Source organism: Eurosta solidaginis, chromosome 5 (assembly GCF_040869045.1).
Source record: "Eurosta solidaginis isolate ZX-2024a chromosome 5, ASM4086904v1, whole genome shotgun sequence".
NCBI lineage: Eukaryota > Metazoa > Arthropoda > Insecta > Diptera > Tephritidae > Eurosta > Eurosta solidaginis.
This window is the reverse complement of record NC_090323.1, coordinates 112,052,720-112,070,627: the sequence shown is the minus strand read 5'-3', so window position 1 is coordinate 112,070,627 and position 17,908 is coordinate 112,052,720. Positions and strand designations below refer to the sequence as shown.

The window sequence follows — 17,908 nt, the reverse complement described above, 5'->3', positions numbered from 1 at the left end:
GTTTGACAATATCTCTATCGACTCCAGTAATGCGATCAGTTATTTCATCGTGATCAAAAAATCTTCTTGAGGAGTTTCCATCATTTGTGTTGCCGTATCCATACTTTGGACAGTCAACTCTCAGGCCAAGCTCTTTATAGAATGCATCTTGAATTATTTTTTTTTCTAATGTTTTATTTTTCCTTAGATGTTGCATTGTCGTCGAAAACTTCTCATTGTTGTGGTAGTGTCTAAGCCAGTTTCAAAACGAATTCCATGCACCTTATCCTCGCATGCAAAGGAGATATTCCATACTCATAATTTAGTTCGTCATTTAGCCATAAACATATTACCATCTGTAATTGTTCCATCGTCTACATTTATTCTTTGTTTATATGCGCTTTGTCCTGATGATCCATCACAGCCCCATTTAATTATCAATGTTAGTGTTAGGCTTTTGTCAGTGATTTCAACTTTTCTTCACAAAAACTTTTAAACAGTCGCATAGACGTATGATCTATTAAGTTTTGGAGCTCAACTTCAGCTGATACTTCGGTTATTTTTGCTCTTGGAGGAACTGCTTCTTTCTTAGCTTGAGTGATTTGTTTGTATCCAGGGAAAAGAACGACATTATGATGCAATAATGACTCAAGCAATATATTATATTTATCCTTCGATAACCCGGATCTATAAACAGAGCCATAGACTCTTCAGGAATGTATCTCCTAGGTAGCGCATTTGGGGGTGTGGAAATGCTGTTTTTGATCCTTCTCAGTCACACTGGACTTGCTAACGCAACTCCTCCTATCACATGAGACTTGGTGTTTTCTTCGTCCTTTTTATATTTAATATCCAATGCATCTGAAAAAAGATGTGTCGTGGCGATAGTTCTAGTATAATGTGACTGCTTCCTTTTTCTTGTGTAGGTCGAACATTCTTCTATGGGGTTTGTTGGTCTTCCTCTAGTTCGATTGGTTGATGTGCTAGGCATTTCTTCGTCCAAAAAACTTTTACCAGCTAGCCAGCTTTCGTGCTTACTTATAAACCTTGAAGTAGAACGACCGGCTGCTTGCCATTTTCATTGTATCGGAATGTAGAGGAAGCCAATTTTTTCTTAAAAGTCTTCGTCTTCTTTGTTGCATGCTTCATTTGGTAATTCTGTCATAATATCCTCAACGAACTCCGCTTTTGTCTTTGAAGCTTTGAACACCTCAAATAGTTTGGAGTTTTCTAGAGACATATTAAAATTTGCCTTCGAGTGTATCTTCCTAAAAAAATATGTGAGCTATAATTATGTTTATTTAAATAAACAGAATTCTTTATTCTATAGACTCCAAAAAAACGACTGATTTTGGACGTTGTATTAAACATTGCTTTATATACTCAAATTATGGAAATGAGTTCCAGGTATATTATGCAGCTTGTAACCGCAAAATTTGGTTTTATTAACAAATTCCAAAAACAAAAGTGACCGTAATTAATTCGTCTCCTTAATCATACCTGCTCAGACGCGTCTTTATACCCAAGGTTGCTTCACTTTATTTGATGTAAAAAGTGAAATCGCAGCTAAAAGCTGCTACACCTTATGAATTCAGGTAACTGAATATTTAGGAAATACCTACCGTAAATTTCACGGAGACCTTTTTGTCCTTTTTGTTATTTTCCTTCAAAGTTCGCAAAAGGTCCTAAAAATAGGCTTTTCGAAAAACAGGTAGATCTGACAACTTTTATAAAAAAAAAAAAATTGTATGTTTTGCTTCAACCTAGCATTAAATATCCTTTCGTTGTAATACAAGAAAGCAGTAGCAGGCCGTTTTATTTAGAGACAAAACAATTTTTAATACAACAAAAAAGAACAAAACCCACAAATTTTTCTAAGTGTTAAAAATTAATCAACTTTGAGCCGCTCTACCTCCTAAAATATCATTTTCTGTTTAATTAGAGTTATATATTCGTAGTCCCTGGAAAATTCTCTAATAAATACATGTATTAGCTTTATCGGACGCCTTCATGAAATTTTTGATTTTTGTCAGGCTTTTCGGGCAGAGGCGCCACAGTGCGTCGGACCTCTATGTCAGGAATTGCCGGTGAATCCAGTACTCAAAGAACAATACACAAAACGTGCAGAAGAGGAACACACACTCTCTAGGGAAACGCGAGCCACTCTAGATCAACTTCGATCTGGATACTGTAACAGGTTAAACTCTTACCTATCCGAAATCAACCCCGACATGCAAAATGTATGTCCTGCTTGCAATGTGTCCCCACATGACACCAACCATCTCTTCCATTGTAATGTGGAGCCAACGCCTCTAACAGCCCTCTCATTATGGTCCACCCCTGTTGAAACAGCAAGTTTCCTTGGACTCCCATTTTTGTGATCGGTCACACCTATTGGATGGGGCGAAGTACTGCTACAACAACAACAACAACGCAAACTGGAAGAGAAGCTCGGCATAAAATCTCTTCGGAGGTTATTGCGCCTTAAATTAATTTTTTTTATTTTTTGTGGCCAGTGTTAGCAATTTCGATGCGTTACTGTGCTTCTAGTAAATAAATGTTCCTATGATCAACCGCCGTTTGCGCACTACCTCTTTCACAAGGCTCTTGTACACCCCCTGCCTCCGCAGTACGGGCCATAAAGCAGAATGCTTATTCTTTTGCTCGTTGGCCACGACTGTGAAATCCTCAGTAGTGTAATTAGTCATTATATATGACTGTAGCTGTTTTCTTACCATGATTGCTGCTCGCATCCTTCCTTCCGATAGCGCGTAGTAAATCTACGCTCGTTGAGCCCAGAAATATTTCTTCCCTAAGGACGCCGTGGCTCCAGAAGAAGCACCAACGAACCTTCCTTAAGGATTATAAGGATTTCGCTTGGCGTCACTTTACTCTGTTACAGGTTTATCTGTAAAACTCGCTGCACCATTGGGCTGTTTGTCCACCTCCAATATCTTTATCGTGAAGTCTATTTCCTCCTCTTGCCATTTTGGTTTAAGGCTTTCGAGGTCCTTTCCAAGCTCTATCGCTTCTTGCATTTTATGGTTGTTATCCTCGATACTTACCTTTCTGAGGCCTAAATGCTGCCTTGGAGATCCCTCTTTAAGACGCTGCTGGCTGTTTGTCACCCTCTAACAACTTCGTCGTGGCGTCCGCGTCCTCCTGTCCCCTTGTTTCAAGGCTTTCGTGGTCTCTTTAACCGTGCCCGTTTCTAGCGTGTTAGGATTGTTATTCTTGAGACTTCTTTTCCTAAGTCCCAGATAAATTTAGCCTGTGTCAAGAACATTTTCCAAAGCTGCAAGTACAACATATCATCCGACTGCTTGTTTATTTGGAGGATGTATTGCTGACCCTTCGAGATATACTAAATACCTTCCAATACTGTGTCAGTATATTCAGTTTCTGACTCTGCAAAAAGCGCAGCGTATCCTCCAACTTCATCATGCATGTTATCCATACTTTGGCTTTGGGTATGGTGGGGAACTGCACTCTACCCACCCCTCAATTCGCGCGTTCGTGTATCGTAAACGAATCGAGATAAATATAGACTTCCATATATGAAAATGCTAAGGCTGAAAAAAGATATTAATTTAGCTATGTTCGTCCGTTTGTTCCTTTGTTCGTCCGCCTGGCTGTTATCACGATAATTTGAGTAAATATCGAGATATCTTATTGAAATTTGGTACATGGATTTTAGACTCATCGCTATTTAAAATAAGCGGAATCGAATGATAACCACCTCAACTTTTTGTATACATAACAATTTGAAAAATACAACAACTCTGATTATTCATTAAACAATACACCTAAAATGTTGAAATCCGTTGTGGGGACTGATCTTGACTCTTGATTAAAATTTGAAAAAAAGTTTAAAAATGGGCGGGGCATCAAATCAAGCACCCCCCCCCCCCCCCCCCCCTCACACACAAACACACACAAATCGACATACTCCCAGATCATCCATTCAGTGGGCCTGATCCTTACTCCCCTGACTCGGAAAGGCATCGAACCAAATTCGGGGCCAAAACCTCATCGCGGTCTAGAGAAGTGGTTTACCAGTGTGTCACGTGTAAGGAATGATTGCATCGGACGGGGTGTTCCGGGATAGATCACAACATCCGTCGGCCCGTAAATTTTACAAATCTTTTTGGCACCTTGCTGTTCACCCCAAAGCAGTCCCGTAGTCTGCGCCTCACCCGCAACCCTCTAGCAGTTCCACTGCTCAGCAAGCCAACACAAGTACCTGCTGTTGCTCGCGATCCTCGGCGCCACCAGCTCTTACCGCTGCTCCTACCCATAACTACAATCCCCTAAGCAGAGTAGATAGCAAAGCCGAACATCAGATCCAGCCCAGGCCTTTCCCCCTCTTTCCGGCACTAGTACGCGAGTAGGTCAGGGAAACAGACTCCCTATCACCTTGTGCACTGCTTTCGACCACAGAATATATCTGCACGCGACATCTGCCCAATGTAGTGCCTGCCATAGACGGTGCCACTTTCCTTGATGTTCTAGCGACAGCAACCTCCCAACGGGTTTCATCGCGCCATGAAATGAAGGCGGACTCGCATTTATCACGACCACTCAGTGCAATATAATCTATTTGATTCCGCCACCGGCCGCACAGACAGTGTTCTGAAACGTCAAGGCATATCTGTCCAGTCGGGCGATGCAAATTTATAAATTATCAACATCTATAATTCCCTCACTATAGCAGGCACTTTGTCGTTGTTGTGTGGGCTTAGCTGAACTCCATTGCGCCCGACTATGAGGCTAGTAGGTCAGGGAAACAGGCTCTTAGTCCCTACCACCTTGTACACTGCTTGCCAGCACAGAATATATCTGCACGCGACATCTGCCCAATGTAGTGCCTGCCATCGACGGTGCCACTTTCCTTGATGTCCCAGCGACGGCAACCTCCCAATGGGTTCATCGCGCCATGTTTCCAGGCCGCGAACCCAACTACATAGGATACTCCAATGTTTTTCCAAGGACGTCCAGTCTCTGGACCCCTACAGCACCTGGACCTAGCCTCCCTCAACTCAGGCGAAGTCACCGGTCACTTACGCCCAGAGTGACAACGTCTTCCCCGTTGGACTTAAGAATACTGCCGTTAAACTGCAATGGGTTAACAGGAGAGACCACAGAAATAGTCGATTTTATGAAGCATCACAACAGTCGCACTGTTGCGACCCAAGAGACTAAATTTAAGGCAATATCTCCTTCGCAGACCTAATCTGGGTACAACGTCCACAGAAAATATCGAGAGAGCTGAAATGAAGGCGGACTCGCATTTATCACGACCAGTCAGTGCAATATAATTTATTTGATTTCGACACCGGCCGCACAGACAGTGTCCTGAAACGTCAAGGCATATCTGTCCAGTCGGGCGATGCAAATTTAGAAATTATCAACATCACTATAGCAGGCACCTTGTCGTTGTTGTGTGGGCTTAGCCGAACTCCATAGCGCCCGACTATGAGGCTGAGCGGTTTAGGGCCTGCATCTACGCCGTTTCGCTTCATAGGAGGGTGGCAGGATGTCGGTGACCAAGAACTGCCAACCCCCTAATTCAGGGTGTTATGCGGAACGTGCCTATTGGACGATTTGCAGCCAGGGGATATAAAAAAAAAATAAATGTAAGGCGCGATAACCTCCGAAGAGATCTAAGGCCGAGCTTCTCTTCCAATTTGCGTCGTGCTCCTCTTGATTCTTCCCTACAAATTGGCCGGACGGGACCTACATGTTTTATGCCGACTCCGAACGGCATCTGCAAGGCAGATGAGTTTTCACTGAGAGCTTTTCATGGCAGAAATACAATCGGAGCGCTTGCCAGACACTGCCGAGGGGCGACTCCGCTTAGAAAAATTTTCTTCTAATTGAAAAATCTTATTTCTAAAATTTTGATGTTGCTTTGCCCGGGAGTTGAACCCAGGGCATACGGTGTGATAGGCGGAGCACGCTACCATCACACCACGGTGGCCGCCGGGATATATTCCACTGTATTTGAACCGAGCCTTCCCGATACCGGGCCGCTTCGAGAAGTAATGATGGCCTTACCACAGCAAGGGCGCTGTTGAGGCGGACGGTTTTTATCCCCATTTTCAACCTTAGACCGCTGAGCCCGCCTTGTGGGCAGGTGGTCGTACGACCAAGATGAACTCAAAAACTTTAAGAGAAAGTAAGGTCGCGAAATAAAAGGCGGTGGCGTCGCAAGCCGCGGAAGAGGAAATCGCTATCAGCGATGACTCGGACGCAGATAGTGATTATAGTGTGCAGTCAGTGCGCTCGGTAAAGGAGCGGCATACTAGCCCGGAGAAAGAATTAAGGTTAGAACGGAAACACCGAGGTAGGCAGCTTAAGAGTTCCCTCTCAAAACTTCGGGCTAAATTAGGAATTATGCAGCGCTTGGGCACAGTGGTTCACCCAACCAACGATGAGAGCGATCGCTTGGCATGGGCCCGTGAGACAGTGTGAAAACGTGATCTGGCGATCTCCAGACTTAGTTCCTCTCAGTGGGGATAGATATAAAAGGCAGTGATTAATATTAAAAATTGCAATAGTATTTTATTTTAAAGGAATGTGCAATAGAAAAATAAGAAGTAGAGTTTAAAAAGCAAACATGCAATTGCTACAATGTTATATTTTAGTATATACGGAGACTCTGCGTTCTGGCGGTGATGATCGCTGGAGTCACCTTTTTTTTGGTTTCTTAAAAACTTGATTTGAAAACTTACGGACGTGCGTATACTGCGGGTGAAAATCATATTCTAGGGATCAAAATAAGAAACTTTACCGAAGGAACCATACCTGTAAAACGAATTCTGATGTCCCCCCCCCCCCCCCCTTTGGGTCGTAGGGGCAAATTTTGAAAAATCCCACTTTGAAATGCCTATGTTTTTTGTTTTTGGAGTTTATTTTTCTCTTTAGAAATTTATTTAGTCAGAACATATGTAAATTAAAAAATGAATTTAACTTAGTAATAGAAAAGAAATTAAAAAAAATTATTAGAAATTACCGTTTGTACAACCCCCTTTTAAAACCAAAGCATCACTGTGATGCATTTGCATGTCGTAAACATTGTCGTGTGGGTTTTTTATTTAACCGTTTTAAAAAATGAAGGTATCACTGTGACACAATTTTTAAATCGACCCGCCTTGATATATATATATATATATATATCAACAAACTGCAAAATACATACCGACACAGACACATCCGACCATATATATATATATAAATAATATACATTTAGAAAGATAAGGGCTACTTGTCTCATGGTATATAAATTGGACATATTTTCAGAACCACCACACCGCGCTAAATGCCCTTAGCACCCAGATAAATTGCGGTTTAAATCAAAACCCCCACCATAGAAGAGTATTCGTTGCTCTAAACTTATCAAAAGCTTTTGATACGGCCAACCATGGCACGTTACTGCAAGGCCTGGAAGGGTTTACCCTTCCCCCATGTCTTAAAATGTGGACCGCAAATTATCTGGGTGGTCGGCAGGAATCGGTGCAATTTAGAAACGAAACATCAAAACCAAGAAGAATTAAACAAGGGGTGCCACAGGGTGGTGTCCTTTCCCCTTTTTTGTTTAACTTCTACATATCAAAGCTACCTTCGCCACCAGAAGGAGTTAGTATCGTTTCCTACGCCGATGACTGCACAATAATGGCCACAGGCCCAGGCCCACAGATCGATCTTGTAACAGAATAAACGACTACCTCCCTGATCTCTGCAGTTTTTTCGCCTCGCGAAACCTGGCATTAACACCGACTAAATCCTCCGCGACCTTATTCACAACATGGACGTCCCAAATGTCGACCATTTTGAACATCCACGTCGATGGCACTACGCTACCGATTGTCCTACACCTCAAAATCTTGGGTGTGACATTCGATCAGGCTCTACATTTTGGTGAGCATGCAGTCGAAATCGTACCGAAAATCCAGAGCCGCAATAAAATCCTCAAATCTCTTGCTGGCAGTACTTGGAGAAAAGACAAAGAAACGCTCATTACCACTTACAAAGCAATTGGCCAGCCGATTGCATGCTACGCGCCCCTATATGGTCCCCAAAGCCCAAAAACTACTCACTGGAGGAAGCTATAGGCCTGCCAAAATACTGCCCTCAGAACCGCCACGGTTTGTCTTCATATGTCCCCAAAATGCCATCTACATAACGAGGCGAGAATACTCCCCATCAGGGAGAGAAATGACATGCTAACCAAACAGTTCCATACCCAGAAACTTGGGCATCCCAACAGACATCTGATTGATGAGCCAACACCGCCCAAGGGTTTAAGAAGTCATCTCCGTAAGCATTATGAAGAAATACTGCACCTGAGAAAACAGCCGTTTGAAGCCAAAAAACACAAGCAGGTCCTCAGTGAACTCCACAAACAGGCGTCGCACTATCGCGCCTTTTGAGTTTTTTCTTTGCACCTGAAAGCTAATTATTTAAACTTTGGACAGTTTAAAATACGGGGTACCAGAGTAACAGGGTGCTTCACAATAATTCGTCAAATTTGAAAAATTGTAGAAAAATACAATAAAAAAAATCTAGTTAAAAACTGAAGGACAAACTTTGAAATTTTTTTTATGAGGATGTATTTGTACATGAAATCAGATAAACTTTTGATTTGTATGAAGGAGTGTGGCTCTACCCACTTATGATTAAAAGTTTTGTCTTAGTAGCAAGGTTATCAATCTCCACCAAACTTGATGGACGCATTACTTCTTTTAAGATGTTATCTATATCTATCTATAAATCTTATAAAATAAAGTCGCTAGATGCCAAGTATGCACATAACTTCACACAAAATGCTCCGATTTTAAAACGGTTTTTTGCATGTGAAAGCTTAGCTACGTGAGATGGTACAGTTAATGTAATTTGAAGGTATATATTATAGGGGCGTGGAAAATTGCCAAAATGAGTAAAAAATCATAAAATTTTTGTTTACACAGCTATAACTCATAAACGGATTAATGGATTTAAAAAATTCTACTTTTCAGTAAAACTTTGAAATATTTACCTTCGATCTGCATCAAAAAAAAATACTTGATTCCTTTCAGCCAAATTGCTTAAACAAAAGTAACATTTTTATCAAAAAATGCGTATGTGTGTTTGTTCGCTGTGACTGTCCGCGCTAATTGATTTTGAGTGAGACATGATGCGACAAAAACGTATATACACATAGCATTCGCTACGTTTTTTAACTTCGGCCGTAGGTTTATAGGTATGGATGTGTTTTCATATCAGTTTGACATACATATGTATGTACATACACAAATAATAATAAATGGTTAAGAATGCGTACATCTCTCGAAAAATACTCTTTCGTTAAAAATATTGAACATTTCCTTAAAATTCTTAAACAAAAGTTTTCTTTTTTGGTATTTTTGCATGTATCACTATCACTACGTAGTATAAAACAGAGTCGCTTTTTCTGTCCCTATGTCCCTTTAAATGCTCAAACCTTTAAAACTACGCAACGGATTTTGTTGCGCTTTTTTTTAGTAGATAGAGTGATTGAAGAGGAAGGTTTATATGTATAATAACATCCATTAAATAGTGGAGAAATGCTGTTATTTTTGATGTTTCTAATGTGACGTATATATATGAGCCGTTTATTTTGAAAGTGGCATAAGTCATTTCATGTCGTTTAGGTTCAGAGGTAATTTGTTTGTATCTCTCCTCGCCTCCAGTTTTTTAGAGTCCAATATCCAAAAGATGCAATTCTTATTATTATTTTATAATTGTAGAACCATCTATATATGCATTCGTTCAAAAATAACAATGCATTTAAGACCATGAGTTGGAAATGACTTATGCCACTTTCAAAATAAACGGCTCATGTTAGTTACACTATTTATAACTCAAGAAGGATGAACAGATTTGACTGAAAATTAGTGGAGGGGTAGCTTAGAACCAGGAGACAGACATAGGATACTTTTTATCCCGTTCTGGCTAGGGTCTTGAGATCAAAACGTGGACTTGGGTAATCCTGGGATATGTTTGTCCAATATGGAAGCTGGTTATGAGTACTTTGATACGGGGTGTATTTTTCGCACCCGTGGGTGACTAGGGTCACGAGATATAGGCCAAAATGTGGACGCGGGTACCCCTAGAATGTGTTTATAGAATATGGATAACAAATGAAAGCTGTTGATGAGTGCTTTAGTACAGGGTAGTTTTCATACCTATTGGGGACTAGGATCTCGAGATTGAGGCCAAAACGTGGACCCGGGTACCCCAAGAAAGTGGTAATACAACATGGATAACAAATGAAAGTTGTTGATAAGTGCTTTAGTACATGATAATTTTCATACCTATGTATTTGTGACTAGGGTCTCGAGATATAGGCCAAAGCGTGGATCAGGCTAACACTAGGATATGTGCTTTAGCACAGAGTAATCTTTATACCCCTGGGTGACTAGGGTCTCGAGATATAGGCCACAACCTGGACCCGGATACCCCTTGAATGTGTGTGTAATATGGATATCAAATGAAAGCTGTCGTTCAGAGCTTTAAAGTAATTTTCATTGTGATATTCGATTTAGTCGCATCAACCTGGCAAAACTGATAAATATGCATGTGAAGCCGAAATAAAGACATGAATTAATAATACTCACATACCTATTTACATACGTCCTATTCGATTTGCCTGAAATTTGGTATATAAATTTGCCTATATTAGTATTTACGATCCTTTTACTTCCGGGAAGTAGACCAGAGACGGGCTGGACTGGGATTAGGACTAGGACTAGAACTGAGACTCGGAGTGGGACTGGGACTCCGAATGGGACTGGAACAAAATACATACCACCCTCTGGGACTGGCAATAAGGAATGAAGAAGAATGGGGAAAACTTCAGAAAGAGAAAAGAGGAAGGAGACTGACAAAGAGATAGAGTGAGTCGAAGATAGAGATAGATCAAGCGAAAACGACGGAGGGAGGAGAGAATAAAAGGATTAAGAAAAAGTGAAGAAGGCGGGAGGGCAGGGCTAGACGGGAAAAGCTTATTACAATGTATGCAGATAGACCAAATTTAAGGCAGAACAACGTCTGACGGGTCTGCTAGTACTCTTATAAAAGTTAAATGTGTACGCTAGGGGATAAGTATATAAACATTGCTTGAAAATTCATTGTATAAATTTACTTACATTTTTTTAAAAATTCGAAAACCAAATATTTTTTTAATACTTAACCAAGAAAAATTATAAAAAGTTATTCAATATTTTTGTATTTGAGCCAAAGATGAACAACTAATAAATTTTAGAGCACTGCCCACTTATGATAAACAGTTTTATCTTATTACCACTTTACCAATTTCATTGATTTCTGTAAAAGTTTATTACTCTTCTGATACCCAAAACCTAAGCTTTCAAATGAATATACATAAAGAGTGCAATGTGTCCCCACATGACACCAACCATCTCTTCCATTGTAATGTGGAGCCAACGCCTCTAACAGCCCTCTCATTATGGTCCACCCCTGTTGAAACAGCAAGTTTCCTTGGACTCCCATTTTTGTGATCGGTCACACCTATTGGATGGGGCGAAGCACTGCTACAACAACAACAACAACGCAAACTGGAAGAGAAGCTCGGCATAAAATCTCTTCGGAGGTTATTGCGCCTTAAATTATTTTTTTATTTTTTGTGGCCAGTGTTAGCAATTTCCATGCGTTACTGTGATTCTAGTAAATAAATGTTCCTATGATCAACCGCCGTTTGCGCACTACCTCTTTCACAAGGCTCTTGTACACCCCCTGCCTCCGCAGTACGGGCCATAAAGCAGAATGCTTATTCTTTTGCTCGTTGGCCACGACTGTGAAATCCTCAGTAGTGTAATTAGTCATTATATATGAGTGTAGCTGTTTTCTTACCATGATTGCTGCTCGCATCCTTCCTTCCGATAGCGCGTAGTAAATCTACGCTCGTTGAGCCCAGAAATATTTCTTCCCTAAGGACGCCGTGGCTCCAGAAGAAGCACCAACGAACCCTCCTTAAGGATTATGAGGATTTCGCTTGGCGTCACTTTACTCTGTTACAGGTTTATCTGTAAAACTCGCTGCACCATTGGGCTGTTTGTCCACCTCCAATATCTTTATCGTGAAGTCTATTTCCTCCTCTTGCCATTTTGGTTTAAGGCTTTCGAGGTCCTTTCCAAGCTCTATCGCTTCTTGCATTTTATGGTTGTTATCCTCGATACTTACCTTTCTGAGGCCTAAATGCTGCCTTGGAGATCCCTCTTTAAGACGCTGCTGGCTGTTTGTCACCCTCTAACAACTTCGTCGTGGCGTCCGCGTCCTCCTGTCCCCTTGTTTCAAGGCTTTCGTGGTCTCTTTAACCGTGCCCGTTTCTAGCGTGTTAGGATTGTTATTCTTGAGACTTCTTTTCCTAAGTCCCAGATAAATTTAGCCTGTGTCAAGAACATTTTCCAAAGCTGCAAGTACAACATATCATCCGACTGCTTGTTTATTTGGAAGATGTATTGCTGACCCTTAGAGATATACTAAATACCTTCCAATACTGTGTCAGTATATTCAGTTTCTGACTCTGCAAAAAGCGCAGCGTATCCTCCAACTTCATCATGCATGTTATCCATACTTTGGCTTTGGGTATGGTGGGGAACTGCACTCTACCCACCCCTCAATTCGCGCGTTCGTGTATCGTAAACGAATCGAGATAAATATAGACTTCCATATATGAAAATGCTAAGGCTGAAAAAAGATATTAATTTAGCTATGTTCGTCCGTTTGTTCCTTTGTTCGTCCGCCTGGCTGTTATCACGATAATTTGAGTAAATATCGAGATATCTGATTGAAATTTGGTACATGGATTTTAGACTCATCGCTATTTAAAATAAGCGGAATCGAATGATAACCACCTCAACTTTTTGTATACATAACAATTTGAAAAATACAACAACTCTGATTATTCATTAAACAATACACCTAAAATGTTGAAATCCGTTGTGGGGACTGATCTTGACTCTTGATTAAAATTTGAAAAAAAGTTTAAAAATGGGCGGGGCATCAAGTCAAGCACCCCCCCCCCCCCCCTCACACACAAACACACACAAATCGACATACTCCCAGATCATCCTTTCAGTGGGCCTGATCCTTACTCCCCTGACTCGGAAAGGCATCGAACCAAATTCGGGGCCAATACCTCATCGCGGTCTAGAGAAATGGTTTACCAGTGTGTCACGTGTAAGGAATGATTGCATCGGACGGGGTGTTCCGGGATAGATCACAATATCCGTCGGCCCGTAAATTTTACAAATCTTTTTGGCACCTTGCTGTTCACCCCAAAGCAGTCCCGTAGTCTGCGCCTCACCCGCAACCCTCTAGCAGTTCCACTGCTCAGCAAGCCAACACAAGTACCTGCTGTTGCTCGCGATCCTCGGCGCCACCAGCTCTTACCGCTGCTCCTACCCATAACTACAATCCCCTAAGCAGAGTAGATAGCAAAGCCGAACATCAGATCCAGCCCACGCCTTTCCCCCTCTTTCCGGCACTAGTACGCGAGTAGGTCAGGGAAACAGACTCCCTATCACCTTGTGCACTGCTTTCGACCACAGAATATATCTGCACGCGACATCTGCCCAATGTAGTGCCTGCCATAGACGGTGCCACTTTCCTTGATGTTCTAGCGACAGCAACCTCCCAACAGGTTTCATCGCGCCATGAAATGAAGGCGGACTCGCATTTATCACGACCACTCAGTGCAATATAATCTCTTTGATTCCGACACCGGCCGCACAGACAGTGTTCTGAAACGTCAAGGCATATCTGTCCAGTCGGGCGATGCAAATTTATAAATTATCAACATCTATAATTCCCTCACTATAGCAGGCACTTTGTCGTTGTTGTGTGGGCTTAGCTGAACTCCATAGCGCCCGACTATGAGGCTAGTACGCTAGTAGGTCAGGGAAACAGGCTCTTAGTCCCTACCACCTTGTACACTGCTTGCCAGCACAGAATATATCTGCACGCGACATCTGCCCAATGTAGTGCCTGCCATCGACGGTGCCACTTTCCTTGATGTCCCAGCGACGGCAACCTCCCAATGGGTTCATCGCGCCATGTTTCCAGGCCGCGAACCCAACTACATAGGATACTCCAATGTTTTTCCAAGGACGTCCAGTCTCTGGACCCCTACAGCACCTGGACCTAGCCTCCCTCAACTCAGGCGAAGTCACCGGTCACTTACGAGTGACAACGTCTTCCCCGTTGGACTTAAGAATACTGCCGTTAAACTGCAATGGGTTAACAGGAGAGACCACAGAAATAGTCGATTTTATGAAGCATCACAACAGTCGCACTGTTGCGACCCAAGAGACTAAATTTAAGGCAATATCTCCTTCGCAGACCTAATCTGGGTACAACGTCCACAGAAAATATCGAGAGAGCTGGAATGAAGGCGGACTCGCATTTATCACGACCAGTCAGTGCAATATAATCTATTTGATTTCGACACCGGCCGCACAGACAGTGTCCTGAAACGTCAAGGCATATCTGTCCAGTCGGGCGATGCAAATTTAGAAATTATCAACATCACTATAGCAGGCACCTTGTCGTTGTTGTGTGGGCTTAGCCGAACTCCATAGCGCCCGACTATGAGGCTGAGCGGTTTAGGGCCTGCATCTACGCCGTTTCGCTTCATAGGAGGGTGGCAGGATGTCGGTGACCAAGAACTGCCAACCCCCTAATTCAGGGTGTTATGCGGACCGTGCCTATTGGACGATTTGCAGCCAGGGGATATATTCCACTGTATTTGAACCGAGCCTTCCCGATACCGGGCCGCTTCGAGAAGTAATGATGGCCTTACCACAGCAAGGGCGCTGTTGAGGCGGACGGTTTTTATCCCCATTTTCAACCTTAGACCGCTGAGCCCGCCTTGTGGGCAGGTGGTCGTACGACCAAGATGAACTCAAAAACTTTAAGAGAAAGTAAGGGCGCGAAATAAAAGGCGGTGGCGTCGCAAGCCGCGGAAGAGGAAATCGCTATCAGCGATGACTCAGACGCAGATAGTGATTATAGTGTGCAGTCAGTGCGCTCGGTAAAGGAGCGGCATACTAGCCCGGAGAAAGAATTAAGGTTAGAACGGGAACACCGAGGTAGGGAGCTTAAGAGTTCCCTCTCAAAACTTCGGGCTAAATTAGGAATTATGCAGCGCTTGGGCACAGTGGTTCACCCAACCAACGATGAGAGCGATCGCTTGGCATGGGCCCGTGAGACAGTGTGAAAACGTGATCTGGCGATCTCCAGACTTAGTTCCTCTCAGTGGGGATAGATATAAAAGGCAGTGATTAATATTAAAAATTGCAATAGTATTTTATATCAAAGGAATGTGCAATAGAAAAATAAGAAGTAGAGTTTAAAAAGCAAACATGCAATTGCTACAATGTTACATTTTAGTATATACGGAGACTCTGCGTTCTGGCGGTGATGATCGCTGGAGTCACCTTTTTTTTGGTTTCTTAAAAACTTGATTTGAAAACTTACGGACGTGCGTATACTGCGGGTGAAAATCATATTCTAGGGATCAAAATAAGAAACTTTACCGAAGGAACCATACCTGTAAAACGAATTCTGATGCCCCCCCCCCCCTTTGGGTCGTAGGGGCAAATTTTGAAAAATCCCACTTTGAAATGCCTATGTTTTTTGTTTTTGGAGTTTATTTTTCTCTTTAGAAATTTATTTAGTCAGAACATATGTAAATGAAAAAATGAATTTAACTTAGTAATAGAAAAGAAATTAAAAAAAATTATTAGAAATTACCGTTTGTACAACCCCCTTTTAAAACCAAGGCATCACTGTGATGCATTTGCATGTCGTCAACATTGTCGTGTGGGTTTTTTATTTAACCGTTTTAAAAAATGAAGGTATCACTGTGACACAATTGCAGATCGTAAAATTGCTTGTGTTGTTTTTTTTAAGCCACCACAAGACACAGCAGGTAGAATTGACATTGCCCCTACCCAAAAGTTCGACCCAAAGGGGGGGACATCAGAATTCGTTTTAGAGGAATGGTTCCTTCGGCAAGTTTCTTATTTTGATCCCTAGAATACGATTTTCACAGAGCAATGAGCGATTTTTAAATCGACCCGCCTTGATATATATATATATATATATATATATATATCAACAAACTGCAAAATACATACCGACACAGACACATCCGACCATATATATATATATAAATAATATACATTTAGAAAGATAAGGGCTACTTGTCTCATGGTATATAAATTGGACATATTTTCAGAACCACCACACCGCGCTAAATGCCCTTAGCACCCAGATAAATTGCGGTTTAAATCAAAACCCCCACCATAGAAGAGTATTCGTTGCTCTAAACTTATCAAAAGCTTTTGATACGGCCAACCATGGCACGTTACTGCAAGGCCTGGAAGGGTTTACCCTTCCCCCATGTCTTAAAATGTGGACCGCAAATTATCTGGGTGGTCGGCAGGAATCGGTGCAATTTAGAAACGAAACATCAAAACCAAGAAGAATTAAACAAGGGGTGCCACAGGGTGGTGTCCTTTCCCCTTTTTTGTTTAACTTCTACATATCAAAGCTACCTTCGCCACCAGAAGGAGTTAGTATCGTTTCCTACGCCGATGACTGCACAATAATGGCCACAGGCCCAGGCCCACAGATCGATCTTGTAACAGAATAAACGACTACCTCCCTGATCTCTCCAGTTTATTCGCCTCGCGAAACCTGGTATTAACACCGACTAAATCCTCCGCGACCTTATTCACAACATGGACGTCCCAAATGTCGACCATTTTGAACATCCACGTCGATGGCACTACGCTACCGATTGTCCTACACCTCAAAATCTTGGGTGTGACATTCGATCAGGCTCTACATTTTGGTGAGCATGCAGTCGAAATCGTACCGAAAATCCAGAGCCGCAATAAAATCCTCAAATCTCTTGCTGGCAGTACTTGGAGAAAAGACAAAGAAACGCTCATTACCACTTACAAAGCAATTGGCCAGCCGATTGCATGCTACGCGCCCCTATATGGTCGCCAAGCCCAAAAACTACTCACTGGAGGAAGCTATAGGCCTGCCAAAATACTGCCCTCAGAACCGCCACGGGTTGTCTTCATATGTCCCCAAAATGCCATCTACATAACGAGGCGAGAATACTCCCCATCAGGGAGAGAAATGACATGCTAACCAAACAGTTCCATACCCAGAAACCTGGGCATTTCAACAGACATCTGATTGATGAGCCAACACCGCCCAAGGGTTTAAGAAGTCATCTCCGTAAGCATTATGAAGAAATACTGCACCTGAGAAAACAGCCGTTTGAAGCCAAAAAACACAAGCAGGTCCTCAGTGAACTCCACAAACAGGCGTCGCACTATCGCGCCTTTTGAGTTTTTTCTTTGCACCTGAAAGCTAATTATTTAAACTTTGGACAGTTTAAAATACGGGGTACCAGAGTAACAGGGTGCTTCACAATAATTCGTCAAATTTGAAAAATTGTAGAAAAATAAAAAAAAAAAAAATCTAGTTAAAAACTGAAGGACAAACTTTGAAATTTTTTTTATGAGGATGTATTTGTACATGAAATCAGATAAACTTATGATTTGTATGAAGAAGTGGGGCTCTACCCACTTATGATTAAAAGTTTTGTCTTAGTAGCAAGGTTATCAATCTCCACCAAACTTGATGGACGCATTACTTCTTTTAAGATGTTATCTATATCTATCTATAAATCTTATAAAATAAAGTCGCTAGATGCCAAGTATGCACATAACTTCACACAAAATGCTCCGATTTTAAAACGGTTTTTTGCATGTGAAAGCTTAGCTACGTGAGATGGTACAGTTAATGTAATTTGAAGGTATATATTATAGGGGCGTGGAAAATTGCCAAAATGAGTAAAAAATCA

General features: G+C 41.9%; 1 protein-coding gene across 1 annotated transcript in view; it reads left to right on the top strand.

Moving 5' to 3' along the window:
- Pxn (Peroxidasin) overlaps positions 1–17,908 on the top strand; it is a 1,464,583-nt gene that overhangs the window by 1,096,672 nt on the left and 350,003 nt on the right. The window lies entirely within an intron of this gene.